The sequence below is a fragment of the Oratosquilla oratoria genome, chromosome 3, assembly GCF_046742065.1.
Source record: "Oratosquilla oratoria isolate Oo_2021 chromosome 3, ASM4674206v1, whole genome shotgun sequence".
Taxonomy (NCBI): Eukaryota; Metazoa; Arthropoda; class Malacostraca; order Stomatopoda; family Squillidae; genus Oratosquilla; species Oratosquilla oratoria.
The window spans coordinates 12,756,564-12,773,699 of record NC_134779.1 but is presented as its reverse complement, the minus strand read 5'-3'; positions in this window follow the sequence as shown (position 1 = coordinate 12,773,699).

Here is a 17,136-nt window from a genome sequence, read left to right as displayed (position 1 = left end):
ATATTTGAAGTCTGCCGGTAGAATTTAATTCGTTATTCAGTTCAATACAACCTTTTGAGCTGAAAGATGCCTCCGATAGAATAATATTGCCTGGTAGTTCCATGATCAATGTATAATGCAACGATGTTTTCCTTTACAAATTCGAAATTAATTCTATAAAACACGCAGAGGAGACAAGGAAGAACAAAAATAAATATTGCAACATGAAAAATGATAACAAGTCCTGTCTCAGGGAACATATTCTTGTATTTCTTGAATCAGGGTTGTAAAAACTTGCGGTAAGAACAGCTACAAAAACGAAGCTAATATGAAGAGTCTGGTTGGAAATACTGTAGATATGTTATTAATCTGTTATCAGATAGGAGCAAGTGTTTCATCATCGGCCCATACATGAGCGTAAACGTGTTTTGCATTTGGCCCCAGCGGAGCTAGCCGATTTAAGGACTGACTTTTAGTTTTAGAGTGGATTGATGAAAATGCGTGTTGTTATCAGGGAGTGCAATTAGCGTGTAACACTCGCGTGTGTGAGTGTATACCTGAGTTGTATTTACGCAGATGCGTGTGTGGGTGGAGGCAGTGCTGGAAGGAGATTTCCGCGCCACAAGTGCAGCGTGAAACAGTATATTGGGTGCGCCAGTGATTTACCCATCGACACCATTCCATTAAATTTCCTAGCCCCCGCCTCCCCATAGTCACACTTCATACCAAACACCTGAAGGATAGGTCAACTTGCCTCTCCAGCCATGAACTCTGAGTGCAATCCCATCGTCTTCTCCATCAAGACTTGTCTAATATGGAAATAACCCTTTGAGTGTGACCAACATATCAAGGAAATGTGCCAAATGCCTCATAGAGCCGATATAGAAGTTTACGGATTACACTGGTGACATGCCTTGACTGAGCAGTCGCCAGTCATTCCATTGATAACGTTATTTGCTACACGTTAGGCAAGTTGTCTTGCTCCAAGTTGGGCGCCAAATGTTAGGCTGGTTTGAGGGCAAACTCTGATGGAGAGATTTTTTCATTATTATTATTTGGAAATGAATGCTGTGCGCCAATAATAACACAGGGCTCGCTCCAAGTGCGAGAAAAGGGAGAGGGAAGGAGACGGCAAGGGAGGTGACAACTGTGCGTTTCAAGTAGTGTCCCAACTTGGTCTGCTTGCAGGGGGAGGGGGGGGGTAGGAGGTGAGAAAGCAGTGGGACAGCGAGCCAGGCTCATAGTATGATGCTCCGAGGCGATCTGAATCTTCGGCGTTCGTCCGGTCTTTATATAGGTCGGGTCATGACCCGTACTCCTAATTGGCGCGAGGTCAAAATGGATGCATGGGAAGTCGGACGCAAAACGTTCTCATGCCGGTGACTCACGAAGACAGAGAATATAGGGGCTTGTGATGTTCCTAACTCCCCCACATGAGCTTCTATGCGATATTTTGGCTTATAGTATTGTCGTTGCAGCAAGTGGGTGGACAAGGAGCTTTATGTTTTATAGAAATATCTGTCCTTTGTCCTCATACTACTAATATACAGATTAAGTCTATAATACGGTATGCCTGTACTACAGGCATTTATGTCCTCATGAAAGCACAATATCGGCCCTGCCGAGCTATGTCTCTGTGCGGCTGTCACATTTGCTATTTTAGTATGTCGATTGTCAACTCTGCGATCGGGCCCTCAGGCGACCGCCCGACCCAGAGGCCGACGCTCGCACATAGAATAAAACCAACAAACCAAGCTGTGGTCACCGCCACATTCGTCGCAGCCACCGCCACTGTGATCACCGCCACAGCCGTCGTAGCCACCATTTCTGCCGCTACCCCCGCTGTGGTCACCGCTACAGCCATCGCAGCCACCGCTGCTGTCGTCACCGCCGCTGTGGCATGTCACCGCTTCCGACGTCGCCGCTGTCGATGTCACTGCTTCCGACATCGCCCCCTTCCGCCTGCTATGCCTTAGGGAACTCTGACGCCTCCCCACACTTCGCAAAGGAAGGAGGGTAATGTGGCGTCCCTAACTCCCCCACGTGAGTTTCTATGCGATATTTTGGCTCACAGTATTATCGTTGCAGCATGTGGGTGGACAAAAACTTTACGTTGTGTAGAAATAGCTGGCCTTCGGCCTCATACTACTAAGGTACAGATTAAGTCTATAATACTGTATGCCTGTACTGCAGGCATTTGTGTCCTCATGAAAGCATAATATCGGCCCTGCCGAGCCATGTTTCTGTGCGGCTATCACCTTTGCTACTTTTGAGTACAGTGACTGTGTACAGTATATAAACAACCTGGACCTGTAACCACGAGCCCATTCCTCCTCTGTAATTATAGCGCGGCCTCGCGATCAACTCTACGGTCGGCTCCTCATGCAACCGCCCGACCCAGAGGCCGACGCTCGCACTTAGAATAAAGCCAACAAACCAAACTGATCTTCATTCAGCTCCCAACGTCACTTGATTGTTACATGCTGGCACCACACGTGTGTTCCTCAAAGAAGCATTGTTCATCATCACGTGGTCGATCGAGACTCTGGTTGATTCATCGCTGGGACTGATGCTGTTACTACATTTGAGTTCCTCAAGAATGCTTTGTCCCACCCGTGGGCCTCGAGGAACTTTTGGTTGATCCGACGCAGCCGGGTAGCGCAAGTGTGTCCCCATGGGACCTCTGCAGATTGTCAAGGTTGTGGGACGGGCCAGTAGAAGAGATGAGGAAGGGAGGAGTAAGGACAATATTCCTAACATGGCCCCACGGAAGTCGAGGCTGGAAGTGAAGCCGTGTGCAGCCTCGACAAGAAATCGTCAAGGGAGTTGTCCTCACGACGGGGCCGGAACTTGAAGGCGTGAGTAGAACTGGCCTCCAGACTGCAGGGGTAGCAGTGGGCGGCGGTCAATTTGCCACAGGGTAGCAAGCCTCGGGATGCCCAGCTACTCCCGTGGAACCAGAGTTGTCCTGTACGTCTTGGGTGACGTACATCTTGGGTTGGTGCATCTCGGGAGGCTGCTCAGGAGATCTTGTACCTGGAATGTGTCCTGGGATCACGTCGAACAGTGGCAGTGGTAGTGTGGTTGCAACATCTCCCCGAAAAGACAGACACTTGAGAAAGATCGTGGTTAGCGGATGGGGCGTTAGGTCTCCCAGGACGTCGTGGACTTGACAGTCGAGTTTGCTAGTCATTAGCTTTACCGGAGTTGAGGTGGAGAACCTTGTGGTCTCCATTGAGCGTGTGGATGTGTCAAGGTGGTGACGCTCACAGTTCTAGTTTGCTAAATGATCTAGTGGTGGTGGCGGTAGGCCACGAATATACTTGTAGTAGGCGAATGTAAGCAGTCGATACGGCAGTCAACATACGAGTTGGCAGTCGATCCGGCAGATAAGTGGCGGCAATCGATCTGGCAGACAAGTGGCGGGAGTCGATCTGGCAAATAAGTGGCAGCAGTCGAGCGGCGGCAGATACCTGTGGTAGGCAAGTGGCAGACAAGTGGTGGCAGTCGGTCTGGCAGACAAGTGGCGGCAGATACCTGTGGTAGACTAGTGGCAGTCGATCTATTGATAGTCGAGCGACAGGCAGCGGAGTCAGACCATCTAGCATGTCAAGTGGCGGCAGTCAAGCTGACAGCAGTCGAGTGGCAGGCAGCGGTGGCAAATCAAGTGGCGCCAGTCGATCTGGTGGTAGTCGAACAGCTGACAGTCAGGGGGACCCCAAACGTTGGGCAGCCAAATGTTAGGCTAGTTGTCTTGCCCCACATTGGACGCCAAATTTTAGGCCGGTTGTCTTGCTCCACGTTGGGCGCCAAATGTTAGGCTGGCTTGAAGGGAAACTGATGGATTTTTTTTGTTTTTGTTTTTTCAAGAAATGAATGTTGTGTGCCAATAATAATATTGGGTCCGCTCCAAGTGCTAGCAAATGGGGGAGGGAGAAGAGACGGCAATGAAAGTGACGATTGTGCGTTTCAAGTAATGTTCCAACTTGGTCTGCTTGCGGGGGAGGAAAGGAAGCAACGAGGCAGTGAACCAAGCTCACAGTATGATGCTTCGAGGCGATCTGAATCTTCGGCTTTCGCCCGGTCTTTATATACACAGGTCGGGTCATGACCCGTGCTCCTAATTGGCGCGAGGTTAAAGTCGATGACTAGGAAGTCGGACGCAAAACGTTATCATGCCAGTGACTTACAAAGAAAGAGTATGGAGGAGGGGGGCTGGTACCGCACATGTGTTCCTCAAATTAGCATTGTTCATAATCATGTGGTCAGGCTCTGGTTGAGTCATCGCTGGGACTGATGCTGTTATTACACGTGAGTTCCTCAAGGAGGTTTTGTCCCACCCGTGAGCCTCAAGGAAGCTTTGATCGATCCGACGCAGCCGGGTAGCGCAAATGTGCCCCCGTAGGACCTCTTTGCAGATCGTCAAGGTCGTGGGACGAGCCAGTAGAAGAGATGAGGAAGGGAGGAGTGAGGATAATCTTCCTAACACATCTCGTTCGATATGGGGATATTACTTGCAAATTTTATTCAGGCTAGCACCGGACTATTTTATTCAACAAAGAAATAAGGAAAAAATAACCCCTTTACCACAGCAGCTCCCTTTATTTAGTTAGAATTGCCAGTTTTATTGAAGCTCATGGCAAAAACGTATTTACATCACAGTGGATAAGCAAGAAATATAAGCGACTGTTTTCTTTCCAGTAAATTCTAATTAACCTGGTGAATCTCGGTGGTTACTTTGTCGCATTCCCCTTTTTACGTTCCATGTTAGTCGCTGCAGAATTCAGAGAGGTATCGTGATCATGCAAATGTGTATGATAGAATTTAGTCTACTGGGTCTTGAGTTGGCAAATGAGACTATTTCTCTTTAATGCTATTTTCATTTTATATGCATGTGTTCGGGAGACTGGACTTGGACTGTGCTACAGACTTTATAGATGATTGCTGGAATGCAGTCGTAAACTTAACTGACTGCTAGACTGACTGAGACTTGACACATATATTAAACTGTCTTTTGCTTGCTAGCTTCGACGAAACATATGGAGAGGTAAGGCCCCTCCTTTACGATTGGACCTAGTTTTGTTTATTCAAATGTCTATAGTTTTTCTGAGGTTGTTTTCTCTCCTGATTCTAGAAATATAATATGAAATTTGCACAGCATTGGTATTTCAAAAGATATTTGAGGTTTTATAAACAAAACAAACTATACTAAAATACGACAGTAAATTATATTTAGCATATTCACATTGCCTATAAATAGTAGCTGATATTTTGTCCTTGCATTCCCTTTTTAAACTATTGAGAAAATTTAAGTACAAAACTATGTGATGCAATTATAAAAACCCGCTATAAATGTACTGATGAGCGTTATTTTCTACTGTGAGCTCCTTGATCTTTACGCGCCAATGATCATATATAGTCTTCCATCATAACAATGTCCCATTTTCCTTAATATCTTTTCTCCATTCAGCAATATCCTGATGAAACCTCTCACCATACTCTTCACTCTGTAGGGATGCTACTGTGGTGAAGAGAAAGAGGTTTTGGTGAGTTCGTCTCCTTTATTGTAAGGTACGAGTGATCTGATTTTACATGCGGCGGGAGCCGATATATATACAGTATACCGCGTGGGTAGTCACCCGTGGTGCGTAATTACATAATTTAACTGGGTTAGGTTAGGTCGGGTCAAGCAGGGTCGCACTGTCAGAGAGCGTCAGTACGTGGGCGACATGGCGCGCGTTCTATACCACGTGGTTATCGTGGTGTGTGCAATATTCCCCTCTCAAAACTGCCTTGGCTTCAGAGGGCGTTCTGCACGTGAGAATTTGGTGGGCGGGGTGTGGAGGTGTGCCGGTTTCAGGCGGTCGATGGAAACCCATTCTGGCTTGCCGGAGATGGAGATGCGGAAGGTCTTATCCTTATGTTTAAGGACAAGATGGGAGCCAGTGTATGGACAGGTGAGTGGTGGGGTGTGAGCGTCCGTCCTCAGGAAAACGTGCGTCGAGGTGTGGAGGTGTTTTGGGAGGTATTCCTTCACCTCCCGGTGATGTGTCGGTACACATGGGGCGAATTTGCTGACAGTGCGTCGCAGCTGTTGCAGGCTTTCGGGAGAATCCTGTGGAGGGAAGAATTCTGTGGGCACGACAAGGGTTTGGCCGAGGACCATCTCTGCTGAAGACACGTTGAGGTCTTCCTTGATGGTTATCCGAAGGCCAAGGAGTATCCACGGTAGTTGGGGTAGCCAGGAGCCGATGTTGCAATGTGCAATAAGAGATGCTTTGAGTGAGCGGTGGGTTCGCTCGACCATGCCGTTGGCTGCAGGGTTGTAGGAGGTAGTATGGTGGACTGTAGTACCCAGGAGTTCAGCGAGGGAGTGCTACAGCCGCGACGTGAAGCAAGTTCCTCGGTCGGAGGTGACGTGTTCCGGGAGGCCAAATCTGGCGATTCATCCACTGAGAAAGGCTGTAGTGCAGGATGAGGCGGTACTATCCTTCATGGGGATGGCCTCCAATCAGCGGGTCGATCTATCAATGGGGGGTGAGGAGGTTACGATGGCCTTCCGGCAGGGGGAGTGGGCCGACGATGTCGACATGATTATGTACGAAGCGTCGTCGGGGCTGGTGGAATGATCCGATGCCTGATTCAGTGTGTCGGTGAATTTTGCTTTGCTGGCAGGCAATGCAGGATCTGGCCCACTCATTTGCGTCCTTGGAGATGCTGTGCCAGGTGAATTTCTGCTTCAGGAGCTTCGCAGTGCCGCGCCCTGAAAGGTGAGACAGGCCGTGTATTAAATTGAACACTTGACGTCGGAAGGCGGCTGAGATGAGAGGTCGTGGGCGGCCGGTATTGATGTCGTAGAGGATGGTGTGGTTGTCGTGAAAAGGAACGTCTTGCCATTTAAGGGATGTGATGGATGTCCTGTAGGCAAGTGTTTCAGGGTCCTCCCGTTGCTCTCTGGCGACAGTTGCGTAGTCGAGGCCGCGCTGAACTGCGTCGATGGCTATTCGGGAGAGGGTGTCTGCGACGGAGTTCTTTGTACCGGGGACGTGCCTGATGGTGCAATTGAACTCGGCGATGGTGGAGAGGTGGCGGTGCTGTCTGGCAGACCAAGCGTCCTGTTTTTTCGTGAAGACGTGCGCCAGAGGATGATGGTCTGTATTAATGATAAATGAGGAGCCTTTGAGGAAATGGCGAAAGTGGCGGACGGCGTGGTGGATAGCGAGGAGCCCTCTGTCGAAGGTGCTGTAGTTGAGCTCGGCCTTGGAGAGTTTCTTGCTGAAGAAACCGAGAGGTGTAGGTCTGCCACGGAGGATTTGTTCGAGCACATCCCCCATGGCGACATTGCTGGCGTCCATTGACAGCTGCAGCTGGGCACCTGGTGCGGGGAAGGAGAGGGTGGTGGCACGGGCAAGGGCTTTTTTGGCGTTGACGAAGGCAGCTTGCATGGCGGGGTTCCACAGGAGGTCCTTCGGTTTTCCGTGAATGGAGTTATAGAGTGGGTGTAGCGTTTGAGCGGTGTTAGGAGGATGGTCCGCAGGTGTTGGACATGCTGGTCAGGCGAGTTGGAGAAGACCAGAATATCGTCGACGAAACAGACGCAAAAGTCGAGGTCACCGAGGATGCCGTCCATCAGGCGCTGGAAGGTCGCACCTGAGTTTCGCAAGCCGAAGCAGGAGTAATTAAAGGTGTACATCCCGAAGGGGGTGGTGATGGCGGTCTTCGGGATGTCGTCTGTATGTACCGGAACTTGGTAGTAGCCCTTCAGGAGGTCCAGTGTCGAAAAGATCTTGGCGCCGTTGAGGTATGTGGTGACGTCGGCGATGTTTGGGAGTGGGTAGTGGTCAGGTTCCGCCATCATGTTCAGCAGCCGGTAGTCTCCATAGGGGCGCCAGGAACCATCGTTCTTCTTGATGAGGTGGAGAGGGGAGGACCAAGGGCTGGAGGCCTTTTGGCAGAGGCCTAGTCTCTCCATCTCTTGGAAGGTTTTCTTGGCGACGGCGAGTTTCTCGGGCGGTAGGCGGCGGTATTTGGCAAATACCGGGGGCCCAGACGTCTTGATGTAGTGGTACACGCCATGTTTAGCTGGCGTCTGTGGTGTCTGTCGCAGCTCAGGCTTGAAGACGTCGGGGAATTCCGTGAGCAGGTGGGCGTAGGGCATTCTAGCGTCGATGGCGGCGACCGTGGTTGGCTGTGGCGCGATTTGCAGGGGCGTCGAGGCGGATGCGGTTGCGCAGACTAGGCGGCTGTTGGCGACGTCGACCAGTAACCTGTAATGAGCGAGGAAGTCAGCACCGAGGAGGGGCGTCTTGACGTCTGCCAGGATGAAGTTCCAGTAGTGGCGACTCCCAAAGGTGAGGTGCAGGCGTTTCCACCCGTAGGTGGCTATGGTAGTGCCGTTAGCGGCGACGAGCCTATCGCCAGCGTCCTTGGGGACCCGACGTTCTGCAACGGATGCAGGAAATATGGACCTGTGATCACCAGTGTCGACAAGGAAACGACTTTTAGAGGCCTTGTCGTTGATGTAGAGGCCCGTTGTGCCTGTAGAGGCCACCGTGATGGACGGTGGCCCTTTTAGGCGTTTTTTGTCCAGGTACATCCTGGTTGGGATTTCTTGGCGAAGGCGTTGAATCTTGTGTGGTAGTAGCACAGGGGCAGAGGGGCGGTGGTCTGTCGTCGTTGCCTTTGCTGGTGTTGTTGGCGCCTGTTGGCTGGCGATTCTGCTGCGGCGGAGTTTTCGTCCGTGACGTCGTCAGCAGCACAGACATCCTGACTCCTTGCTGCGGCGGCGTGGGCGTCGGCGAGATGATCTGCCTTCCATGACACTTCGTCGGTGGTCATTTCCTCGGCGTTGCCAAGGGCGGATAGGACGGACGATGGGAGGCGCATGAGGCACAATTGACGAAGCATATCGGCGTTCTTGCTGGTTCCGTTGGTTGTGGGTGGGAGGCGGGCGATGGACATCATCTCGAGGTATGCTGTACTTGGTTTAATGTCCCCCAGTGGCTGTTGGGAGAGTTAGAGGATTTTTGCAGCTCTGGAGGCTGCTGACGGCGTGAATTCCTGAAGCAGGTACTGTTTCAGAACGTCATATTGGACAACGCCGTCGTGTTGATCGAGCCATTGGGAGATAAGTGGGAATACATCCTCGGGGGTCGCCTCGAAAACATAGCCTGCCTTCGTTTGGGACGCGCTGATACTCCGCAGGCGGAACTGGATCTCCGTCCGGCGAAACCAGGAGGGAGCGTCGACCGTGGAAAAAGGTGGCAGCTTTAGGGTGACGGCGTTGACGGTGTTGGTAGCGGGCAGCGTGGCGTCGGGGTGGCAGCGGTAGATGGGTCCATTGTCGCTCCGAATGGTCACCAGTGTAGGGATGCTACTGTGGTGAAAAGAAAGAGGTTTTGGGGAGTTCGTCTCCTTTATTGTAAGGTACGAGTGATCTGATTTTACATGCGGCGGGAGCCGATATATATACCGCGTGGGTAGTCACCCGTGGTGCGTAATTACATAATTGCACTGGGTTAGGTTAGGTCGGGTCAAGTAGGGTTGCACTGTCAGAGAGCGTCAGGAAGTGGGCGACACGACGCACGTTCTATACCACGTGGTTATCGTGGTGCGTACAACTCACTCCCAAGTTTTCATGAAAAAATCCAAATGTGAATGCAAAAAATGCACCTTTAATGACACTCTTCATCCTAAGCTCTTATAACTTTCCAAACGTTTAGCTACAAGTTGCTTGTAATTTGGGTATTTATTATTACCAAGAAATACATTATACCTCGAAATGCAAACCACGCCTCTCATTCGACATCACTCATTGCATTCTCGAGTTGCATTGACTTCAACATTTTCCTTACTTGCGGACCAGTGAATATACCACACTTAACCCCTTCCATACGGTGCCGCACACGTAGGCGTCATGGACTTAGATCTCAGTGGCAGCAGCCAATGCCAGCCGTACGACGTGTCGTAATAATACTCGTATCATAAAATATAGTCACCGCTTATATCGATCGTTCTCTCTTTCACCCGCAAATTTTGAATACCACAGAGAATGGGATTCAGGGCACATTTGAGAGAATGTAAAAACACAGGGGCGACTACAATAAATATAATCAAGACGCCGATATGGCAGCCTCGCGAATACACTCGCTCCCCATGACGCCTACGTGTGCGGCACCGTATGGAAGGGGTTAACTTTGGCCTCTGATGGTTTTAGAAAGAGTGGACGAATCTCTTGAAATTATTTTCCACCATGATCTAATGTTGTGGTCTGTATACAGTGCAGTTTTCCACTTATAATATTAATAGCCAATGGGTATATTGTTAGGCTTTAATTTTGTCATTGTGTATTTTGTATTTGTGTACAACTATGGGAGAACCAAGTGTTCGGCCCACGCCCTTGAATGAGAGTTTTGCCGCCAAAACAAAGCTTGGCGTCACTATCTCTCGTATATTCATAATGTAAATACGCTTTCTGCATTTCGTGTAAATTTATCGAAATGTGACTTAATACATTATTTCATTATTGTAAGGTGTTTTTCATTGCCACCCTAATGCATTTTGGTGACGCGATTTTTTTTTTTTTTTTTTAAACTGAACATTTAGACGATTGTAAGTGATACAAACTTTGGGTGGCCAGCGATACGCGTGTTTTTTTTCATATATATATATATATATATATATATATATATATATAGATATATATATATATATATATATATATATATATATATATATATATATATATATATATATATAGTGATACAGTGACTAGGAATTATGTAAAGGTTGGTGCTCATGAATAAGGGTCATCAAACGAGATCTCGTTACTCGGGATCTCGTCGTTCCCTTAGACATACATTCCCGGAGAAGGTATTTAATACTCCCGGGACTACCTCGGCACAAAGGAAGTGAAGCACATGTAACATGTCTCGAGATTTTCTCGGGATTCCCAACTTTTCTATGAGGACAACAGTTTAGTGAGACCCCATGATTTTCTTGGGACACTGGGATCATGTCTCTCGTTGGGAATTCTTGCGTTTTGTTTATGATAGTAATTAGCAGTTACTAGTAATTAGAAATTACTCGTAATCAGTATATAGTAGTTTTAGTTCGGAACAACGGCAGGACAAATGAAAATCAACACAAAATATCTAATCTCTTTCTTTTGGTAATTAGCCACAAGGTGCGACACTAGAAGTGTCACATGAGAAATATAGGTGAAGCTCGGACTAAGGCCACAGCTTAGTGGAGCTTATGGTTGTAGCTGGACGTGGAGCCTAACGTCAGCGAGGCGGTAGCAGATGATGACGGCGAGGGTCGATGGGGCGGCTAGAAGACTGGACGAGGAGATATCGTTTGTGCGCTGGTCGATACTGTTCTGCCCATCTCGGCGAAACGCCGACCTTTTAAAGGAGGCTAGTGGGAACGTGAGGAGCTTTCCAAGTTCCTGATTGGCTGACCGCTGGCTGGCAGGGACACCCTTGCGAACTACACTTGCCAACTACGGGAACTTGGAAAGGCTAGTTCCGAAGATTTCTTTGATCAGTGTGTGACGGGTCGTAGGATGCATCACGTCACTACACCACTCCCCCCGCTCTTCGAAAGCGGGCGTCGAGGAGGATAGGGAGCGACGCGCGCGACGTATTTGAACCTGTCTGGCCTTCGGATCAATCGCCCCGAACGAGTGGTCATGCCGTCAGGGGGCATGTCTGGCGAGGAGGGCCTTGATGGAGGGGGGCTCGAGTGCAGGGTGGTGTTGTCGAGGTCGGAGGCCTGGCGATGGGAGGTCGGTTAAGTATGGAGCTGTAGAGACATAAGGTTGGGTGAGAATTGTTGCATTACATGGTAGAGCGGGGGCGTGGGGTGGGGAGGATCTTGGGGGGTGCCGGGAACAGTTGTAGAAGGGTGTGGTTGTGGGATAGGAGAAGGATAAGGGTTCGCCGTCGCGTACGCATGATCTGTGTGAGTTTGGGGGGGGGGGCTGCTGCAGGTGCTGTGGTGGTGGGGAGTTAGGGGCAGGAGGGGGAGTATTGGTTTGGAGGGGAGAGTTTTTCGGGGGGTGGAGAATGACTTGGTTCGGTGGTGAGGATGGGGTTAGGACCATGTTGTAAGAGGTATTGTAGTGGCCCTGGAGGTTTGGTAGGGGGAAGTGGTGGGGAGGTGGGCCGGCTTGAGCCTGTCGATGGAGACGCGATCCGGTTTGGCATCTCGGTTGATCACGAAGTGTTTTGTTGATCTGGTGAGGATTCGGAAGGGGCCATCGTATGGGCGTTGAAGAGGAGTTCGTTTGGAGTCTCGCCTGAGGAAGACGTAGTCACTTGTAGACAGGGCCGGGGGAAGGTGCTCCGGTTGAGGTTGTGGTGGGCGAGGGGGGGTTGGACGGGTGTTGGCGAATGTCTCCTTGATAAGTTGGAGGAGGGCGTGACGGTCAGGATCGGCGACGGCAGGCGTGGCAATTTCCCCAGGGAGGCGAAGGTTCTCAGCGTAAAGTAGCTGAGATGGGGAAATGTCGTTGTCGACCTTTGGTGTGACGCGGATGTTGTGAGGGGTGGTGGTGGTGTTGGTTTTGTCTGGCGATGTTAGCTGGGGAAACTCCTGCAGGATGCGTGTATAATCGCCATCGGGCTGGAGTAACGATATCTGGTGGGAAGTTGCGTTAGTTGTGGTTCCTGGTATGCTTTTTGTGCCGTGGTACAAGCAGTTATCCTTGGCGCTAACTACCATATTGTAGTGCTGGAGGAAGTCGTAGCCAAGAATGGGTTGCTCTACCGCTGCTATGACGAATGTCCAAGGGAACTTGACATCGTGGAGTTCCAGGACGCTGTGGTGGCTGCCGTACGTTGCGATGGGCGTACCGTTGGCTGCAAGCAAGTCGTAGGATGGCCAACGTGTACCGTGGTTGGGTTCTTCCGTCGGGGGTATGATGCTGACGGCTGAACCTGTGTCTACCAGGAAGGATAGGCCAGAATGGCGATCATGCACTGAGAGGAGGGTGTGGGTATGGTTAGCGGGGGTAGGGGTGGTTACCGACCCCCGCGTTTGGCGTTTCCCTGCGACCAGCTGCATGGTTGTGTGCATCTGAGCGCCTTGGCTCCGAAGCGGGTATGGTACCAGCAGGAGGTAGTATCCTGTCGTGGAGCGGGGCTACGTGGTGGTTGATGGCTTCCCTTCTCGGCTAAAAACTGGTTGAGCAAAGTCTTCATGTCGGCCACTTCCTGTCGTTGCTGCTGCACACTTTGGTCACTGGCACTATATGACACGGGAATGTTTTCACTCACAGCACTCTTGTCACTAACACCTGGGTCGTCACTACACTGAACACTTTGCACTGGTTTGTCACTGGGGTGGAAGCTGCTGGCTGACCGGACTTGTACCGAGATATGACGTTGGAACAATCTATCTGCTATTTCGCAGTATTGTTCGTCGTCCTTATCGCCGGCTAGAGCTTCCAGGTGTAAGTGGAGGACGTCCGGCATCTTGGAGAGGTGAATGGAGCGGAGGAGTTCCTTGGGCAATGACACCTTTGCCCGGGTGTTGAGGGCGGCCATACGGGTGTATAATTGTGACGGGGTGATGTCGACGAGTTCACTATGCTGGTATCTCGCTAGAGCTGGTCGTCGGGCTTGGTGTAAAGCTTCCATAAGGCAGTCTTGAGGGCGGAACACTTGCACTCTTGCGGAGGAGAGGAGACGACGTTACGGACAAGGGCGATGACGTCCGTTGGTAGAGCGGCGATGTACGCGCCGAAGGCTTGGAGGTCCGGCACGTTACCTTGAGTGGCTAAATAGGCCTCTGTGTGAACTAGCCAGCTCTCCAAGTCACGGAAGAAACTGGGAAGTTTCACTTGTGTGTTTTCCATAATCCTGGTTGTCCTTCACCGGGGTCACCACTTTGTAGTAGTTTTAGTTCGGAACAACGGCAGGACAAATGAAAATCAACACAAAATATCTAATCTCTTTCTTTTGGTAATTAGCCACAAGGTGCGACACTAGAAGTGTCACATGAGAAATATAGGTGAAGCTCGGACTAAGGCCACAGCTTAGTGGAGCTTATGGTTGTAGCTGGACGTGGAGCCTAACGTCAGCGAGGCGGTAGCAGATGATGACGGCGAGGGTCGATGGGACGGCTAGAAGACTGGACGAGATGTCGTTTGTGCCCTGGTCGATACTGTTCTGCCCGTCTCGGCGAAACGCCGACCTTTTAAAGGAGGCTAGTGGGAACGTGAGGAGCTTTCCAAGTTCCTGATTGGCTGACCGCTGGCTGGCAGGGACACCCTTGCGAACTACGCTTGCCAACTACGGGAACTTGGAAAGGCTGGTTCCGAAGATTTCTTTAATCAGTGTGTGACGGGTCGTAGGATGCATCACGTCACTACAAGTATTTATTAGTAGTAAGGAGGTATCGACATTTTCTGAATTACTTCTTCCACCTCAATTACTGACGTTACCGATTTATTACCAAAATATTTCACATTCATTTTTCGTCACTAGAAAAAAAAGTAATTGAGATCACATGCTACTCTGAAAAACTCAGGCATGAAATCCTAATAAGCAACCGAGAGCGGAAAGAGGGATGGGGTGGTAGGGAGGGGGAGGGGGTAGCCGACGTCCTGACCGTGTAATACATTAACCATTTGTAAATAAAATTTGTATTTTCTTTATATACTTACGTTTTCTTATGTGTTATCCACAAAATGTGCTAGTATATATACTGTATATATATTAAGTATAAGGTTACCTTAATCAACATGTCATGTAATAAAAATGTTGTAATTCATACCTTCCCTATGTATTGACGGGAAACTGAGACGTACCATGATTTCCCTGTATTCACCGAGACATGTGGGAATCCCGGGAAATTCGCGAGATATCCAGCTTGTGGAGGACTCAAATAGTTTATGCTGGGAAAATCCCGGTAGTACTATAGTACTACCGGGATTTTCCCAGCATAAACTATTTATAGCTCAGAAAAATTACGAGACCCCGGGATACCGGAGTCTCGTTTGATGAACCCTACTCATGAACAGTGTAATTTAAATGTGCGCCATTTTTTTTTTTTTTTTTTTTGTGCGATTAAAAACTCGTTGTCTCCAGCTTTGGCGTTCCGTCTGGACTTTGAGTTATAACCATCGTCTTTCGCATTAGTGGATCGTTCGCCTATTATTGCTGCGTGTGTAAACTTTAATCTGGAAGCCTGGATGTGGAAGGATTACTGAATTAGCCTAGTTTGGGTGAAGAATTGCCTGCGTGATTGCCGGGTTTCAGTGCGTAGCCTCTGAAGATTGGTTATGTTCAAATTGGGGGTTATCAATTTTGTGTGTATATCGTACTTTGCTACTTATGCGATTATATTATTTCTCGTATATTCATTTTTCTGGCCCGGATGCCATATTGCTTACGTCATAGATAGGAAGCCATACTTGATACGTTATTACATTCGGCCATCCTGCTTTCACATTGTTATTGTATGGTCACCCTTTGCGGTGACGTTTTCATTTGTGTCATTTATTTATTTTCTTTAAGGGAATGTCCAAGTGTAGGTTCAATTTAGATCGCCAACCCAGATGGAGTCTTCTTCGTCCTTCAATGGGCATGCGTTTTTGTAAGCGGTTGCAATAATGAATGTATTAAGAATTTATTTTTTTGCGTTAATGCTATTTAAGAGTGGGTTTCAGTTACTTTGACAATATCTACTAAGCCCAAGTTGCCTTCATTTATTAGTAACCAAACTCCATCTCAGACGATGGCTAATACTACATTAACCCTTTTGCATCGGGATCCTTCCATAGTAAAATTCTCAGCTCAAGACCCCCATTATACAGCAGCTGCCTTCCTCCAACAATGCGAGGACAGCATAGTAAACACTGTAGTGGGTCTGAGAAATTTTAATTTGCGAGATCTCAACTTGTTCGTAACTCATTGGCAGCTGAAATAATGGCAGCCTCATGTCTTAACCCTAAAACATTAAACTATAAATATGATACATTTACAGCTAATCTTCTCAAAGTTTTTGCAGATTTCCCTGCAAGTGAGGTGATAAATTTCAATGGCGTTTCCATTTAGCTGATGTGCTAACCTCCCATTTGGGAACACTGAACTATATGCATGCTCAGGCCAAGGCCAGCAAGATTGCTTTAGAGGTCTTAGAGTCATTGTTTCAATCAGATTGGATAGAGATGCTACCAGTTTGGACAGGTTCCGCCTTATTTTGAAATACAGTGATCCCTCGTTTTTCGTGGTTAATGGGGACCAGAGCCCCCCGCGAAAGGCGAAAAACCGCGAAGTAGGATTTGCCCCCCCCCCCCAGGGATTTTCGTGTATGTGTATGTGGGTAGCAGAATGTTTAAAATATACAGTATTTATACTTTACATATTTGAGGCAAAGATTACAACAGTACACATATTTACTTAAATCTTTAATTATAAAACCTTATACAGTCATCAACATTTATTATACAGTAATTAAGGGAGATCAGATGCACTGATAGAAAAATATTAATAAAAAAGTTTTTTTTATATTTTGACTTGATAATCAAATTATTATTTTCCATATTCCATGAGCATTTGAATGATGTACGTCCATCTCTTCATCCGTCAGTCCATATGATGTCATTGATCCTGTCACAAATGTTTTCCGATCTTAACACTTTACCTAGACTAAACTGCTTTTGCATGTAAAATCTTAAATACCATAGAAACAGCGTGTAATTTCGTTTTTTCCTAAAATCTTAATAGATCAAGATATACATAGGAAAAAAAATGCATGACTTTGTGATGTCGCACCAAAAGCCTTTTTTCCGATAAATTCCCTCTAGCGATATTATTTATCATTTCATGTGTTAGCATGGTAAGTTTTAAGAAAATTATATTATTTTTTGATTAATTTTTTTATGAATATTTTGGAAAAACCCGCGAAGCACTGAAGCCACAAAACGTGAAGCGCAAAGTGGCAAGGGAACACTACATTTTTCATATCCCATTACTGTTGTCTTTTGATAGAAGAGTAGCATCTTCTCTGCTATAAGATTGATGAATCCCTATTGTCTTTTGCAACAAGGCGTAAACTAAGGAAGTGCCTTAAGGTTCTTTGTGTATTAGCAGTGCACAACAATGTAACGGTGTTCCTAGTTCTCCTCCACCCCCTCCGTCATTAGTA